A 19,389-nucleotide genomic window follows, 5' to 3' on the forward strand; every position below is an offset into this window, starting at 1 on the left:
GTTGTTTGTTAAAAATAATTGAAGTATTTAAGAACCATCAAACTATATGAAAGGGGACCAACAGAGTCAAAAAACCTGTGCTCAGGGGGACCTGCAGAAACTGATATTCCAACCAAGGACCATGCATTGAGGAAACCTAGATCCCCTGCTCAGTTTCCAAGTGGGTTCCCTAGTAAGGGGGGCATAGGCTGTCTCTGACATGAACTCAGTGGCTGGCTCTTTGATCACCTTTCCATATGGGGTGCAGCCTTACCAGACCACAGAGGAAGATGATGCAGCCAGCCTTGATGAGACTTGATAGGCTAGTGTCAGGAAGAAGGGAAGGAAGCCCTCCCCTATCAGGGGACTAGGGAGACAGCCCTTCTTCTGCTTATTAGGGGACCCACTTAGCCAAACATTGGGCAGTGTGCAGGGAATCTTATGAAAGAAGGGGGAGATAGAAAGACCCGGAGGGGACAGGAACCCCACAAGGAAAACAACAGAACAAAAACTCTGATCACAGGGGTCTTCGATGAGACTTAAGATCATGCATGGAGATAATCTAGAACCATCTCAACATCCTCCACTGAAGATTTTATTTCTTTGTTCAGACCTAGGAACTACTAGCCCTTTCATCCCCATTTTTCCAGACAGCTCTTTGCTTTGTTGCTACTGACTCAGTTATTCCCTTTTCTCACTACACCTTCAGTTCAATGGAGGCCCCACCGCTAGGTTTGAACAGGATATAAAATGACTGTAGGCAACAAAGAGAAACATAATATAACTGAATCACAATACAAGGACTTCAAAATAGCAATAATGGATATGTTCAAGAACATCTAAAGAGGATAGGAATAATCTCATAATGAAGTCTTAGCTCTTTCCCAAAGCACCACTCATCCTTTCTCTTATCCCACCTGTATGCCTTTCTGCTACCACCATATTTTAGAAGCACTCCCTACCAGACAAACCACTTCCATTCTATTTTCCCAAGGTTCCAAAGAGGTCAACAGAAACTAGGAAATGGAGAACCCACCACACAAAGGAAAGACCAGATAAAAGCACCTAAAATCACCTAAATCATCTCAACCCCAATGTCCAGATACCAGTACAAAAACAATCATTGCCTGCAGGATAGTATGTCTCTACCAGAGCCCAGAAAAGCCACTATGAGTAACACTGAGAAATGTAATATAACTAAATCATAAGATAAGGACTTTAGAATAACATAATGGATATGTTAAAGAAACTTTAAAGGGGATATGGATAATCTAAAAATGAAGTCTGTGAAAATGTAAATACATAGTGAAATAATTTAATGAAAACAGCTCAAGACATGAAAGTTGAAATAGAATCACTAAATAAAACTGAGATAAAACTAGAAAAAATATTTCAAGAACTCAAAAAAAAAAAAAAGAAAAACAAAAACAAAAACCTAAGGAGTAACTATTTTCATCATTGTGCAAGACACAAAAAAGATAACCTGAAATTGGAGATAAGGAGAAAAACTGAGTACCTCAATCAAAGAAAATATTAAATCTAAAATAAAAAACCCTAAGAACAATACATCCTTAAAACTTTAAACACCATAAAGAGACCAAATTTACTCAAAATACAAATAGAAAAAGAAACCCAGATCAGAGACACAGACAATATTTTCAAAGAAATCATGGAAGAAAACTTTCCTAACTTAAAGAAGGATGAACCTATCAAAGTAAAAGAAGTGTACAGAAGAAACTAAAGCATACAGGAGAAGAAACCAAATTCTGCATGATACATAATATTCAAAACAATAAACAGATAAAACCAAAAATATAAAAAAAACTGCAAAAGTAAAAGAACAAGTAACATACAGAAATAAACCCATTAGATAACACGTGACTTCTCATGGAAACTCTAAAACCAAAAGAACCTGAGGAGAGGTGTTACAACCTCAAACAGACTGCATATGCCAGCCCAGACTACCATTCCCAGAAAAATTATCAATTCCAGTAAATGGAGAGAGAAAATTTTCCCAATTAAAACCAAATTTAAGGAGTATCTATCTAGTAATATATCTTTATAAGGAGCATTAGAAGAAAAACTTTAATCAATGGAGGTTACCCATACCCAATAAAACACATAAAAATCAATAAGCTTAACTCCAAATGTATCAAAGACTACAACATAATGCCTGAAGCACTGAATCGAAAAGAGGAGAAGCTGAGGAATAATTTTGAAATCACTGGTACAGGAGAAGACCTTCTTAACAGGACACAGCAATAGCACAGACACTAAAACAAAATGAGACCTAATGAAATTGAAAAACTTCTCTTTGGCAAATGACACCATCATCCCAACAAAGTGACAGAATGAAGAATGAGAACATATTTCTCTAATGACACATCCATTTTTTGTTTGTTAGTTAGTTAATTTTTCTTCTCTTTTTGTTGTTGTTCCTGTTGTTGTTGCTTGTGTGGTTTCTTCAGAGAAAGAAAAAAGGCATGGGTAGGAAGGCTAAGGAAGTAGGAAGGATGAGGGATGAGATGAGGGAGGAAAAAACATGATCAGGATGTATTTTATGAACAAAAAACCTTTACTGATTTTAGTAGGTGTATCCTATATTATATGTCTATATGAGTGAGTATATACTGTGTGTGTCTTTATACTTCTGGGATAACTCACTCAGGATGATCTTTTCCAGTTCCCACCATTTACCTGCAAATATCATGATTTCCTTGTTTTTTATTGTTGAGTAATATTCCATTGTGTATATGTACCACAATTTTTGTATCCTAAGAAACTAATCAAGAGGGAGGACTCTTGCTAAAATGCTCAATCCCTATCCTGAAATGCAAAGATGATGGACATCAGAAGCAGGAGAAAAGAGGGAATAAGTCAGGAACCTGACACAGAGGACCTCTGGAAGGCTCTGCCCTGCAGACTATCAAAGCAGATGCTGAGACTTATGGGCAACCTTTGGGCAGAGTGCAGGGAATCTTATGAAAGAAGTGGGAAATAGTAACATCTGGAGAGGACAGAAACTCCACAAGGAGAGCAACAGAACCAAAAAATCTGAGCACAGGGGTCTTTCCTGAGACTGATACTCCAACCAAGGACCATGCATGGAGATAACCTAGAACCCCTGCTCAGATGTAGCCCATGGCAGTTAAGTGTCCAAGTGGGTTCCATAGTAATAGAAACAAGGACTGTCTCTGACATTAACTGATTGGCCTGATTTTTAATCATCTCCCCATGAGGGGGGAGCAGCCTTACCAGGCCACAGAAGAAGACAACGCAACCACTCCTGATGAGACCTAATTGACTAGGATCAGAAGGAAGGATAAGAAGACCTCCCCTATCAGTGGACTTGGGGAGGGGCATGCGTGCAGAGTGCAGAGGGGGGAGGAATAGAGGGTTTGGGACGGGAGGAGGGAGAGAACCACAGGAGGGATACAAAGTGAATAAAGTGCAATTAATAAAGATTTTTTAAGGGGGAAAAATCCTTTACTGTAAATAAAAATAGCTATGTTATATATTTTCACTATATAAAAGGTTTGTAGTTATAAGTCAAAAAATTAAACTTTGGGCAGAGTGCAGGGAATCTTAGGAAAGAAGGGGAAGATAGTGGGACCTGGAGAGGATAGGACCTCCACAAGGAGAGCAAGAGAACCAAAATATCTGGGCACAGGGGTCTTCTGAGACTGATACTCCAACCAAGGACCACGCTTGGAGAAAACCTAGAACCCCTGCTCAGCTGAAGCCCATGTCATCACAGTATCCAAGTGGGTTCCCTAGTAATGGGAACAGGAACTGTCTCTGACATGAACTCAGTGGTGGGCTCTTTGACCAGCCCCCACCCCTGAGGGGGGAGCAGCCTTGCCAGGCCACAGAGGAAGACAATGCAGTCAGTCCTGATGAGACCTGATTAGCTAGGATCAGATGGAAGGGGAGGAGGACCTCCCTATCAGTAGACTTGGAGAGGGAAATGGGAGAAGATGAGGAAGGAGGGTGAATTGGGAGGGAATGAAGTAGGGGGCTACAGCTGGGATATAAAGTGAATAAACTGTAATTAATATAAAAAATAAACATTTAAATGAAAATTAAAATAAAAGAGGAAGAGAAATGAAAAAAAAATCCTCAAATAGAAACATAAATGGGTTCCAACACTTTTTGAATTTTTTTGTCTTTTTGATTCTTATCTGAAGTACATGTATCCTTAATTTTCACTCTATGGCTAAATATATTCTAGAATTTTTTCAAATTAATAAAATGAATTAAAATAAGATTTATTAAACACAAGCCACTTTAGATATTTTCCATGAATATAATTTAGTGAAGTGAATTGAGGATTCTGCTACCATGCAAGGAGAAGTCAGGGCATTTTACTTCTGGCATAAGCTCAGCTCTTTTTTATTTTTTTTATTTTTTTGATACTCTCTAAGAACCAGCTCTATTGATTTTTTTGTATTATATTTGTTTTTATTTTGTTCATTTGAATTTGATTATATCTTTTTAAATTTTTTATTATTATTATTTATTACAATTTATTCACTTCGTATTACAGATGTAGACCCCTCCCTCATCTCCTCTTGATCTCACCCTCCTTTCCTCTTGTTCCCCTATGTTTCTCTACTAATAGGATAGGTCCTCCTCCCCTACAATCTGTCCCTGGCCTATCAGGTCTCATCAGGACTGCCTGGATCTTATTTATCTGTGGACTGGTAAGGCAACCTCTCCATGGGGTTGCTGGCCAATGAGTCCACCTCAGAGGCAGGTCCTGTTCCCCTTCCTAGGAAACCCACATGGTGAGCAAGCTACCCATGTGTTACATCTGGGCAGAGGTCTAGTTCTTGTCCATGCATGGTCCTTGGTTGGAGTATCTGTCTCTGCAGGGATCCCTGGGCCCATATTTTTGGGTTTGTTTGTCTCTTTGTGGATCTGCTGTCCCATCCAGGTCTTTCTGTCTCCCCCTACTTCCATAAGATTCCCTGCACTCTCTCCAAAATTTAGCTATGAGTCTAAGCATCTGCTTTGATATTGTGCTGGGTAGAGTCTTTCAGAGCCCTCAAGTAGAAGGTTCCTTTCCTATGCACTATCTTTTCCTACTTCTGATCTCTATCTGGTTTGCCCTTCTGAATGAGGATTAAGTATCTTTCCTAGGGTACTCCTTTTTGTTTAGGTTCTTTAGGAACATAGATTTTATGCTTATCCTATATTACATGTCTAATATCCACTGATAATTGAGCATATACCATGTGTGTCTTTCTGCTTCCAGGTTACCTCACTCAAGATGATCTTTTCTAGTTCCATCCATTTACCAGTAAATTTCACGATTTCCTTGCTTTTAATTTCTGAGGAGTATTCCATTGTTTATATGCACCACAATTTATCTATTCCTCCGTTGGGGGCCATTTGGGTTGTTCCCAGCTTCTGGCTATTACAAATAAAGCTGCTATGAACATGGTTGAGCAAATGCCCTTGTTGTATGGTTGAGCATTTTTCTGATATATGCCCAGGAGTGGTATAGCTAGATCCTGAGGTAGCACTATTCCTAAATTTCTGAGAAAGCACCAGATTGATTTCAAAAGTTGTTGTAAAGGTTATATTTCCACCAGCATTGGAGGAGGACTCCTCTTTCTCCAAATCCTCTTGAGAATGTGTTGTTACTTGAATTTTTGATCTTAGACATTCTGATGGGTGTAAGGTGGAATCTCAGGGTCTTTTTTTTATTTTTATTTCCCTGATGACTAAGAATACTTAGCATTTCTTTAAGGGTTTCTCTGCCATTCAATATTCCTCTACTGAGAATTCTCTGTTCAGCTCTCTACCACATTTATGCATGTCTTTCTACATTACCTCTGTCTCCAGGCTTTCACACATCGTTTGTTTTTGTTGGTTTGTTTTGTTTTTTGTTTTCTTTTTGTTTTGTTTTTTGGGCCTAAAGCTTGAGTCTAGGTCACTTCTTGTAACCTGTTCCCAGATGAAAGAACAACACATGATTTTGTGCTGGAATTCTGATGTGTGTAGACTACCCAAGGTGTAACTTTACTAACATCCCTAACAATGTGAAATATGCACTATGATATAAAATATTACACTTTTTAAATGTTTACTATACATCTATATCTAACAAGAGTCTCGACTGATTAAAGTTTTTCTCTTATATGCAACTATTTTGTTTTAAACAATAATTGAGAGGGCATTGCTTATTTAAAAGAGACACTGAGGAAATCCAAACAATCATTAGGACTTACTTCAAAAGTCTATACGCCACAAAATTTGAAAATCTAAATGAAATGGACAATTTTGTTGATCAATTCTACTTACCAAAGCTGAATCAGGACCAGGTAAGTCAATTAAATAGTCCTATATCCTCCAAGGAAATAGAAGCAGTCATCAAAAGTCTCCCATCCAAAAAAAAAAAAAGCCCAGGACCAGATGGTTTCAGTGCAGAATTCTACCAGACCTTCAAAGAAGAGCTAACACCAGTTCTCTTCAAACTATTCCACGAAATAGAAAATGAAGGAACACTACGAAACTCATTCTATGAAGCCACAGTCACCGTGGTACTAAACCTCACAAAGACCCAACAAAGAAAGAGAATTTTAGGCCAATCGCCCTTATGAACATTGATGCAAAAATACTCAACAAAATACTTGCAAACCGAATAAAGAACACATCAAAGATATCATCCACTATGACCAAGTAGACTTCATCCCAGGCATGGCGGGGTGGTTCAATATATGGAAATCCATCAATGTGATCCACCACATAAACAAACTGAAAGAAAAAAAACCTACATGATAATCTCTGTAGATGCTGAAAAAGCATTTGACAAAATCCAGCATCCATTCATGTTTAAAGTATTGGTGAGTTCCGGGATACAAGGTAAATATCTAAACATAGTAAAAGCGATATACAGCAAACCTACAGCCAACATCAAACTGAACGAGGAGAAACGTAAAGCAATCCCACTGAAATCAGGGACAAAACAAGGCTGCCCATTCTCTCCATATCTCTTCAACATTGAACTTGAAGTCCTTGCTGGAGCAATAAGACAGTTGAAGGAGATCAAAGGGATACAAAGTGAAAAGGAAGAAGTCAAATTATCACTATTTGCAGATGGTATGATAGTATACGTGAGTGACCCCAAAAACTCTACCAGGGAACTCCTACAGCTGATAAACACCTTCAACAAAGTGTCTGGATACAAAATTAACTCAAAAAAATCAGTAGCCCTCCTGTATACAAAAGACAAAATGGCTGAGAAAGAAATTAGGGAAACAACACCCTTCACAATAGCCACAAATGGCATAAAGTACCTTGGAGTAACCCTAACCAAGGAAGTCAAAGACTTGTATGAAAAAAATTTCAAGTCTCTGAAGAAAGAAATAGAAGAAGTTATCAGAAGATGGAAACATCTCCCATGCTCATGGCTGGGCAGGATTAACATAGTAAAAATGACCATTTTGCCAAAAGCAATCAACAGATTTAATGCAATTCCCATCAAATTACCAACACAATTCTTTACAGACCAGGAAAGAAAAATTTTCAACTTCATATGGAATAACAAGAAAACCAGAATTGCTAAAACAATTCTCTACAATAAAAGATCTTCTGGAGGTATCTCCATCCTTGATCTTAAGCTGTACTATAAAGCAACAGTTATAAAAACTGCATGGTCTGGCATAGAAAAAGAATGGTGGATCAATGGAACCAAACAGGGGACCCAGAAATAAACCCACACACCTATGAACACCTGATTGTTGACAAAGATGCTAAAACCATACAATGGAAAAAAGATAGCATCGTCAACAAATGGTGCTGGTTTAACTGGATGTGTACATGTAGAAAAATGAAAATAGACCCATACTTATCACCATGCACAAAGCTGAAGTCCAAGTGGATCAAAGACCTCAACATAAAACCAGACACATTAAATCTGCTAGAAAAAACAGTGGGGAATACCCTAGAACTCATTGGTACAGGAGAAAACTTCCTGAACAGAACATCAACAGCACAGGCTCTAAGAGCAACAATCAATGAATGGGACCTCATGAAACTGAAAAGCTTCTGTAAAGCAAAGGACACCATCATCAAAACAAAACGACTGCCTACAGACTGGGAAATAATCTTCACCAACCATTTATCTGACAGAGGGCTAATATCCAGTATATATAAAGAACTAAAGAAGCTTAAAAGCAGCAAACCAAGTAATCCACTTAAAAAATGGGGTACAGAGCTAAACAGAGAACTCTCTGTAGAGGAATATCGAATGGCAGAGAAACACTTAAAGAAATGTTCAACGTCATTAGCCATTCGGGAAATGCAAATCAAAACAACCCTGAGATTTCACCTTACACCCATCAGAATGGCCATGATGAAAAACTCAAGTGACAACACATGCTGGAGAGGCTGTGGAGAAAGGGGAACCCTTCTCCACTACTGCTGGTGGGAATGTAAACTTGTACAACCTCTCTGGAAATCAATCTGGCACTTTCTCAGACAACTAGGAATAGCGCGTCCTCAAGATCTGGTCATACCACTCCTAGGCATATATCCAAAAGAGGCTCAAGTTCACAATAAAGACATTTGTTCAACCATGTTTGTAGCAGCTTTATTTGTAATAGCCAGAAGTTGGAAACAGCCCAGATTCCCATCAATTGAAGAATGAATGCAGAAATTGTGGTACATCTACACAATGGAGTATTACTCTGCAATGAAAAATAAGGAAATCATGAAATTTGCAGGTAAATGGTGGGACTTGGAAAGGATCATCCTGAGTGAGCTGTCCTAGAAGCAGAAAGACACACTTGGTATATACTCACTCATATAGACATATAACATAGGATAAACCTACTAAACCCCTGAACATCTAAAGAAACTAATAAAGAGAGCAGACCCTGACTAAAACGCTCAATCCCCATCCTGAAAGGCAAAGAGGATAGACATCAGAAGAAGAAGAAAACAGGAAACAACCTAGGAACCTGCCACAGAGGGCCTCTAAAAGGCTCTGCCCTACAGACTATCAAAGCAGATACTGAGACTTAAGGCCAACTGATGGGCAAAGTGCATGGAATCTTAAGTAAGAGGTGGGAAATAGTAAGATCTGGAGTGGACAGGAACCACACAAGGAGAGCAACAGAACCAGAAAATTTGAACACAGGGGTCTCCCCAGGGACTCATATTCCAACTAAGGAACACGCATGGAGATAACCTAGAACCCCTGCAGAGATGTAGTCCATGACAGCATAGCATCCATGTGGGTTCCATAGTAATGGGAAGAGGGACTGCCTCTGACATAATCTGATAGGCCTGTTCTTTGTTCACCTCCCCCTGAGGGGAGAGCAGCCCTACCAGACCACAGAAGATATCAATGCAGCCATTCCTGATGGGATCTGATAGACAAGGGTCAGAAGGAAAGAGAGGAGGACCTTCCCTATCAGAGGACTTGGGAGGGGCAAGCGAGAAGAAGGAGGAGGGAGGGTGGGGCTGGCAGGGGTGGAGTGAGGGGCTTATGGGGAATAAAAAGTGAATAAACTGTAATTAATAAAAAAAAATACTACACATTCATGTTCTTTCCACTTCTCAGGTTTTAACATTTATCAGCATATTCTGATTTTCCCTTTTTGACAGCTATAAAAAAAAAAAAAGGAAGGAAAAAAATCAAGAAAGCTAGATTTCAAAGAGATTGAAAGTGTTTTGCAAACAACTGCCTCAATGAATAGATTAACATATTAGAATTAAAAAGATCAGTGTGCATAAAAAATGATTGACAGGCAGCAGTTTTGAGCTCAACTGCGATATTGTATAGTCACCCACAAAACTCTAGGGGCTGGATGCAGTTCAGATTTAGTACCTAGAGCTTGCATCAATAGAAGTATCTCCGCCATGAAGATTTTTGCCTATCATTAACTTTACTCATCCAGCATGATTAGAATTCGAAAGGCAAGATTTGTAACTTTCTCAACAAGATTGGCAACGAATAGTGGGGTACTTCAAAAACATACGCAAAACAGTCTTAAACATAATCTGAATAATCAGTGGGCATTATGTGTTGGGCTTGGGAACTGGGAAAGGAGCCAGGTGGGATGGAATTTTAATAAGTGCTTTGCTGTTGCTCTTGTAGTTTACTTTAAGCAAGAAACTGGATTGTCAGTCTCCGAGATCAAAGTCTTTTACCAACTGAGGAGATAATGCTTAGCGCCTGAAATTTCCCATCTGCCCAAGGCTCTAGAGTTTACTCAGGAAGGAAGAGAGAATTTTTCAAGATCTTTGCTTTCTTCATGCTCATGAGAGACTTCCTTATTCAGTGGTACTCAGATAGGTAAAAAATAGATTTGAGTTAACAAATCTATTTACATTCCACATGCTGTATGCATTTTCACTACTAAAAAACATATTTGTAAATTATCATATTTTTAATCTGTGTCTTATAAACCTAATAAAACGTTTGTAAGCTTGTATTTACACTATATTAATAAAGTTTAGAATAGTGATATTTCTCTAAAATCACATGGAAAATTACTAGTAGTGTTTGCATAAATGTTTATAGATTCTGGTTATAAAATGCAAAATAAGCGAGGAAATTGGTACTGTAATTGTTTGATATTATTATGCATATTAACTACATTTAATTTGCTTATCAAAACTGTGACAATCTGTACCTAACTGAAGATGAATCAGAAGAGAAATTAACATTCAAAAGCTGAAAGATTCAATTATATGTACTATATATATTATATATATTTATTATAACATTTCTATTTTGCAAAATATATGTATACATATTGTAGTATTAATAAGTTATTGTAATTTTTCTTTTTTAATTTTACATTGGCAAAGAAGGCAAATGGACCACTTTTTCAGTTCGTTGAAAGAAAATAAAATGCTATCTGTACTATAGAAAGGAAACAAGGATAACCTAAAGGAAGCAAACTATTTAATGTATTAAAAAAAAAACAAACCTGCAAGTCGCATAGCTTTGATGTTATTCTGAAGTCTAGCTGTACATAGCATGGTGCTTTATTCAGAGAAAATGCATACTGTCTGAAACCAAACTGATTGTATGTGTGTTTTCTTATGAGTATGAACATTTTTACAGGGTTATATCCATGTTTGTGTTAGCGTAGATATTAGAGTTGAGCGTAGGGTGGCTTCCATAATCTCTTTTCTATTTCCCTCTTGATATAAGATCTCTCACTGGAACTTGAGCTCAGTAACTCATCTGAATTCTCTGGTAAGCCAGCCCAGGAATACTCATGTGTCCACTTTCTCCAGGCAGGCTACCAGGTGCCTTCTGCTTTTCTAGCCTTTACACGTAGGTGCTGAGACTCTACACTTGCTTCTGTATGCTTACACTACAATATCAACTAAGCTATTTTCTCAACTTCACATTCATTTTTAAGTTTTTAGATTAAATAAAAATGTGCATAATCATTAGATGTATATAAGTTTTTAAACATTGTTCAAAGATATTATAGAAAATTATTTCTATGACTGATGAAAATAAAGCACACCTTGTGTCAAAAAAATTGAAATTATTAGAGTTAGGCTTTATTGTTTGTGACTTGACACTGATACTTTTAAAATAATTTGTGAATGACCAAACTATTTCCTCATCTGTTGTCTGTACTTGTCAGAGTATATTTGGGAAATGTTGAATACACGCTATTGAGCTGGAAATACTTCAATGGTAAAAGAGGATGAATTACAGTGAGTACAGGAAATAAAAAGCATCTGATTTCCAAACAATTGAAATTTGATTTCAAGTGCTCTGTGTTCTCGAGGAATAGAATGAGAAAGTATATAGCATTGGCAGCAATAAAAGCCACATCCATGAACACTGTGCTTTATTTGTGAAACTCTGAGTCATGCTGCCTTGATGGGATGGTCATCATCTCAATGAAAGTAGAAACACGTGCTGGAGTTTTCATAGCAACTGTAAGTATGACATCCATATTCTATCATGAACCTCTTAAGAAAACTAATCTTACAAGGTCAGTAAGTCCATCTTCTACTCAGGTGACTTTCGCAGTTATTGTTGTTATGACAAGTTATCAAATATATTAACTAATCCAGAAATAATTTTGAAACTCTAGAGTTCTGTACAAGTTTGATTCAGGTTGTAAGGAACCAGGAGCAGATTACAAAATTATTTTTTATTTATTTATTTATTTTTTATTAATTACACTTTATTCATTTTGTATCCCCCCATGAGCTCCTCCCTCCTCCCCTCCCGATCCCACCCTCCCTCCCCTTTCTGCATGCATGCCCCTCCCCAAGTCCACTGAGAGGGGAGGTTCTCCTCTCCTTTCTGATCTTAGTCTATCAGTTCTCCTCGAAAGTGGTTGCATTGTCCTCTTCTGTGGCCTGGTAGGGCTTCTTCCCCCCTCAGGGGGAGGTGATCAAAGAGCAGGCCAATCAGATCATGTCAGAGGCAGTCTCTCTTCCTATTACTAGGTAACCCACTTGGACACTGACCTGCCATGGGCTACAACTGTGCAGGGGTTCTAGGTTATCTCCATGAATAGTTTTTGGTTGGAGTGTGAGTCTCTGGGAAGTTCCCTGTGTTCAAATTATCTTGTTCTGTTGCTCTCCTTGTGGAGTTCCTGTCCTCTCCAGGTCTTACTATTTCACACTTCTTACATAAAATTCCATTCACTCTGCCTGACAGTTGGCCATCAGGCTCAGCATCTGCTTTGATAGTCTGCAGGGCAGAGGCTTTCAGAGGCCCTCTGTGGTAGGTTCCTAGTTTGTTTCCTGTTTTCTTCTTCTGGCTTTCAGAGGCCCTCTGTAGCAGGTTTCTAGGTTGTTTCCTGTTTTCTTCTTCTTCTGATGTCCATCCTCTTTGCCTTTCTAGTGGGGATTGAACATTTTAGTTAGGGTCCTCTCTCTTGCTTGGTTTCTTTAGATGCATAGATTTTAGTGGGTTTGTCCTACGTTGTATGTCTATATGAGTGAGTATATACCGTGTGTGTCTTTTTGCTTCTGGAACAACTCACTCAGGATGATCCTTTCCAGGTCCCACCTTTTACCTGCAAATTTCATGATTTCCTTATTTTTCATTGCTGAGTAATATTCCATTGTATAGATGTACCAGAATTTCTGCATCCATTCTTCAGTTGAGGGACATCTGGGTTGTTTCCAGCTTCTGGCTATTACAAATAAAGCTTCTACAAACATGGTTGAACAAATGTCCTTTTTGTGTACTTGAGCCTCTTTTGGATATATGCCTAGGAGTGGTATGGCTGGATCTTGAGGAAGCATGATTCCTAGTTGTCTGAGAAAGCGCCAGATTGCTTTCGAGAGTGGTTGTACAAGTTTACATTCCCACCAGCAGTGGAGAAGTGTTCCCCTTTCTCCACAACCTCTCTAGCATGTGTTGTCTCTTGAGTTTTTCATCTTGGCCATTCTGATGGGTGTAAGGTGAAATCTCAGGGTTGTTTTGATTTGCATTTCCCTAATGGCTAAGGAGGTTGAGCATTTCTTTAAGTGCTTCTCTACCATTCGATATTGCTCTATTGAGAATTCTCTCTTTAGCTCTGTTTCCCATTTTTTAAGTGGATTACTTGGTTTGTTGCTTTTCAGCTTGTTTAGTTCTTTATATATACTGGATATGAGTCCTCTGTCAGATAGAGGATTGGTGAAGATTCTTTCCCAATCTATAGGCAGTCGTTTTGTTTTGGTGATGGTGTCCTTTGCTTTACAGAAGCTTTTCAGTTTCATGAGGTCCCATTTATTGATTGTTGCTCTTACAGCCTGTGCTGTTGGTGTTCTGTTCAGGAAATTTTCTCCTGTACCAATGAGTTCTAGGGTATTCCCCACTTTTTTTTCTAGCCAATTTAATGTGTCTGGTTTTATGTTGAGGTATTTGATCCACTTGGACTTCAGTTTTGTGCAGGGTGATAAGTATGGATATATTTTCATTTTTCTACATGTAGACATCCAGTTGGACCAGCACCATTTGTTGAAGATGCTATCTTTTTTCCATTGTATGGTTTTGGCATCTTTGTCAAAAATCAGGTGTCCGTAAGTGTGTGGGTTTATTTCTGGGTCCTCTGTTTGGTTCCATTGATCCACCATTCTTTTTCTATGCCAGTACCATGCAGTTTTTATAACTGTTGTTCTATAGTACAGCTTAAGATCAGGGATGGAGATACCTCCAGAGATCTTTTAGTGTAGAGGATTGTTTTAGCAATTCTCGGTTTCTTGTTATTCCATATGAAGTTGAGAATTTTTCTTTCCTGGTCTGTAAAGAATTGTGTTGGTAATTTGATGGGAATTGCATTGAATCTGTTGATTGCTTTTGGTAAGATGGCCATTTTTACTATGTTAATCCTGCCAAGCCATGAGCATGGGAGATGTTTCCATCTTCTGATATCTTCTTCTATTTCTTTCTTCAGAGACTTGAAATTTTTTTCATACAAGACTTTGACTTCCTTGGTTAGGGTTACTCCGAGGTACCTTATGTCATTTGTGGCTATTGTGAAGGGTGTTGTTTCCCTAATTTCTTTCTCAGCCCTTTTTTCTTTTATATACAGGAGGGCTACAGATTTTTTTGAGTTAATTTTGTGTCCGGCCTCTTTGCTGAAGGTGTTTATCAGCTGTAGGATTTCCCTGGTGGAGTTTTTGGGGTCACTCACGTATACTATCATATCATCTGCAAATAGTGATAATTTGACTTCTTCTTTTCCAATCTGTATCTCCTTGATCTCCTTCAACTGTCTTATTGCTCTAGCAAGGACTTCCAGCACTATGTTGAAGAGATATGGGGAGAGTGGGCAGACTTGTCTTGTCCCTGATTTTAGTGGGATTGCTTTAAGTTCCTCCTCGTTCAGTTTGATGTTGGCTATAGGCTTGCTGTATATCGCCTTTACTATGTTTAGATATGTGCCTTGTATCCCTGATCTCACCAATACTTTAAACATGAATGGTTGTCGGATTTTGTCAAATGCTTTTAAACCTGGACCTCAACAATAACAGAAATAGCAAAAAAGCCTACACACACATGGAAACTGAACAACTTGTTACTAAATGACAGCTGTGTCAGGGAAGAAATAAAGAAAGAATGTAAAATCTTCCTAGAAATCAATGAAAATGAAGACACGACATACCCAAACTTGTGGAACACTATGAAAGCAGTGCTAAGAGGAAAATTCATAGCACTAAGTGCCTTCAAGAAGAAAATCGAGACAGCTCATTCAAGCAACTTAATGGGACACTTAAAATCCCTAGAAAAAGAAGCAGATACACCAAGAAGGAGTAGATGGCTGGAAATAATCAAACTCAGGGCTGAAATCAATCAATTGGAAACAAATAAAACAATTCAAAGAATCAAAGAAACCAAGAGCTGGTTCTTTGAGAAAATCAACAAGATCGACAAACCCTTACCCAAGCTAACTAAAAGGCAGAGAGACACCACCCAAATCAACAAAATCAGAAATGAAAAGGGGGACATAACTACAGACACTGAGGAAATCCAAACAATCATTAGGACTTACTTCAAAAGTCTATATGCCACAAAATTTGAAAATCTAAATGACATGGACAATTTTCTTGATCGATTTGACTTACCAAAGCTGAATCAGGACCAGGTAAATCAACTAAATAGTCCTATATCCCCCAAAGAAATAGAAGCAGTCATCAAAAGTCTCCCATCCAAAAAAAGCCCAGGACCAGATGGCTTCAGCGGAGAATTCTACCAGACCTTCAAAGAAGAGCTAACTCCAATTTTCTTCAAACTATTCCACAAAATCGAAACAGAAGGAACATTACCAAACTCATTCTATGAAGCCACAGTCACCTTGGTACCTTAACCTCACAAAGACTCAACAAAGAAAGAGAATTTTAGGCCAATCACCCTTATGAACATGGATGCAAAAATACTTAACAAAATACTTGCAACCTGAATCCAAGAACACATCAAAGATATTATCCACTGTGACCAAGTAGGATTCATCCCAGGTATGCAGGGGTGGTTCAATATACAGAAATCCATCAATGTGATCCACCATATTAACAAACTGAAAAAAAAAAAAACATATGATAATCTCCCTAGATGCTGAAAAGGCATTTGACAAATAATTCTTTTTCAAAAGTTCAGCTGAATGATACGGATTTCAAGGTGTCAGGGAATGATGGTGTCTGTAACTTACACCTATTGCTTGCCTGTCATGTTAAGATGAATTCATTCTTTGAATGACTTACAACTTCAACTAATAGCCTTTTAGTTTGTGGTTGGCAATCTGGAGTGCTTGTTTGTGAATCAGTACACACACTAATAAAAATATACATACACCTTATTGCACACAATAATACGCACAAATATTTTCCAGTTGTGAAACTGAACTATGTGTTCAGTTACCTATGTGTAGGTAATGGGCGGTATGTTCTTAGAAGTGTAACATTTTTTTCAGGAACAAGACTCCGATCACAGTTGAGACACTAGTTCAATGTCTGTCATGGACAGAATTTCACTGCCAAATATGTTCTCTAACCTCTTGCCCTTTATAATAATGTGGTTAACCTTCATGATCACCAGGTTACATGTAGATACAATATTTAATCACTTTAAGAGCCACTCATTCTAATTTTCTGTCACATATTTATTTTGACCTTACAAGTGTACTTGTATTTGACAAGAAAATCTTCAGAAGCCCAGATGGACAATAGGGAAATGTGATTTAAGATGACAGCCAAATGACACAGACAATTTTTTTCTTGCCTTTTTAGCAAGCAGTAGAATTCAGTTGTTTTTTTTTTCATATTATTTGAAGGAAACAATAAAATAGAGCTCAGCTAATTACAGTGGTTCTTGTATACTATTTTGTCTGCTCTGGAAAGCTATACAATCAGTGTGCATTGTAACTCCTTCTGTGTTTTACTTTATTTAATTTGCCTTATTTTTCTTGGAAAATAATAATCTGATTAATTTTCAAAGCACTGTTTGAACTATGATATTTATGGTCCTTTCAATGTATCATGAAAGACATAAATATATATTCAGTGTAATGGACGCATATATATTTCACATGAAATGTTAATATTGCATAGATATTTAATAAAAGTCTGGAAATCTAATCTTAAAGAAAAGAAAAAATATTTGGAGTATTAACATAGGAAGTACAAAATTTCTTTGGTTTAAATTTTTTTATTTTAGTCACATGATATAGAATGACAACATTTTATATTTTGGTTAAATAAATAATGTTTTGATGCACTATTTTCTGATCTATTTAGCATATTAACATGTGTATCAGTGCATTATAAAATTGGGTTTAAACCTTTTTCTCTGGACTTCACTTCAGGATTGATTAATTGATGCTAGAGAAAATTATGAATAACAATTCAGTACACCCCAGGTTTTTGCTTTCTAATTCACAGTATCAATATTTTACAAGTATTTGCAACTGTTTCACTGACCCACATTTCTTTTATTCTTAGTGGAATTAATTTATTTCTTTTCATAAACCACAAATAAGATATTTATATGCAGTATGTGTTTACCACCTATTCATCTTTAAAAAAAAAAAATCTTGTTTTATTGTGTTTAGCCATGTCAAACTGATTCATTCATAAACATTCCTATTGGTTTTCATACAGGTCTTCTAAGTTTTTATTGTTACAATTATGGAGCAAAAGTATGCATAATGCTGGGTAGTCATGACACCACTAAACATATTATGACATTCTTTATTATTTTAAGCTTTGATCTGTGTGTGTGTGTGTGTGTGTGTGTGTGTGTGTGTGTGTGTGTATGGAGGGTATTTAGAGGCCAGAGGAGGTCAGGGGTCTTGCTTTATCAGTCTGTGATATATTTCCATGAGACAGGATGAACCTGATGCTACCCCGCCAGCCAGCAATCTCCAGAGCCCACCTGCAATGATTTTTTATTTTGTTGATAAAATTCAAAATGCTTCAACAGGATGTATTCTTGCTTAATTGAGCCATCTATCCAACTCTTTTGATCATCACTTAATTTACAATTTACAAATTATATTTTCCACCTTTTCCTAGACATTTCCTCATGAATATCCTATATGGTAAAACATATAATTGAAAACTTTTTTCTTGCATTACCTAATTTGATCTATTCCACATGAATATGGTGTCAACCACTGTAGCTTCTATGCTCAAAATTAAACAGGACAGATATTTCAAGACTTCCTGGGAGATGTTTGTGCTACTAACATACTATAAGCCAATGCTTTCCTGTACTCATAAAATGATGACCCTTCATGCTTTGTCTCACTGTTGAAATTTTTGAATAAATCTCAATGCTTGAGATAATTGGAGTTTCTTGGTGTTAAGATTCTAAGGATCTTATTGGCTTGGGTATGTATGCATTCATGGGGAATTTCTTACCAATGAACAATCCCCAAAACACTCCATCCTTCCAGAGGTCACTGGTATTTTAGAACATTTTTGTCTTTTAATCCGATGTCACCACTTTGGGGGAACAGGATTCTTTCTCTAAAGCAAATTTTAAGCCAACAAATAAAAAGTACATATCCAAAATGATTGAAATGTTCCATATTGCAAACAATTTGCTGTCTTTTTTTTTTTAACATTGTACCTGAATTTCCTGCCAGTTCTCAGTCAGCTTTTCAGTGGAACTAAATGTGCTAAGCATAGCGGCACTGCCCTGTTTTTCTCTGCCTTGAAGTACCCATGTCATTGGTTTCATGAACTGTCACCAACAAATTTTGACTGTAATAAATATTCAGTGAAATGTATAGAGAAAATGTAGCTATCCCCACATTCCCACTTTTAGAACACAGCCCCATTTAGATATGTTTCCAAATTTTGTGTCTGCAGAATCACCATGAGGAACCAACTTAAACACAAAGTTCCAACAGGATCTTCCAAAATATTTTGTCAAATAAGTAGTTTTGTTGTGTCATTTGCTAGGGCACTATATGTGAAGATAGTTCAGCTGTAACCTCTGAGATAAGAGTAGTGATTTCTATGAAAAGAAACAAATATTACTCAAGAGATTTAGTGAGAATAGCTAGGTTTTTTTTTTTTTTTTTTTTTTTTTTTTTTTTTTTTTTTTTTTTTTTTGTTTTTTTTTTTTTTTTTTTTTTTTTTTTTTTTTTTTTTTTTTTTTTTCTTGGTACAGATACAGAGATTGCTATGTTGGTTTCATGTTTTATTTCTTTTTTTTCTCTCTCTCTCTTATTGAAGAATCAAGACTCCAAGGGTGATCAACTTAACATGATATAACAAGATATAATAAGACTAAGCACAGCCATCATAACAAGCCTGGGTAAGGTAACCTGGAGGGAGGAAAAGGGTTTCAAGACTTGCAGGCAAAAGAATCAGAGACACCTCCACTCCCACACTTAGGAGTCCCATAAAACACCAAGCTAACTTCCATAGCATATATACAGAAGATCTAGCACAGACCCACACATGTGGCTCTGT

This window comes from Psammomys obesus, unplaced genomic scaffold, assembly GCF_907164565.1.
Source record: "Psammomys obesus unplaced genomic scaffold, mPsaObe1.curated_primary_1811, whole genome shotgun sequence".
In the NCBI taxonomy this organism is placed as follows: domain Eukaryota; kingdom Metazoa; phylum Chordata; class Mammalia; order Rodentia; family Muridae; genus Psammomys; species Psammomys obesus.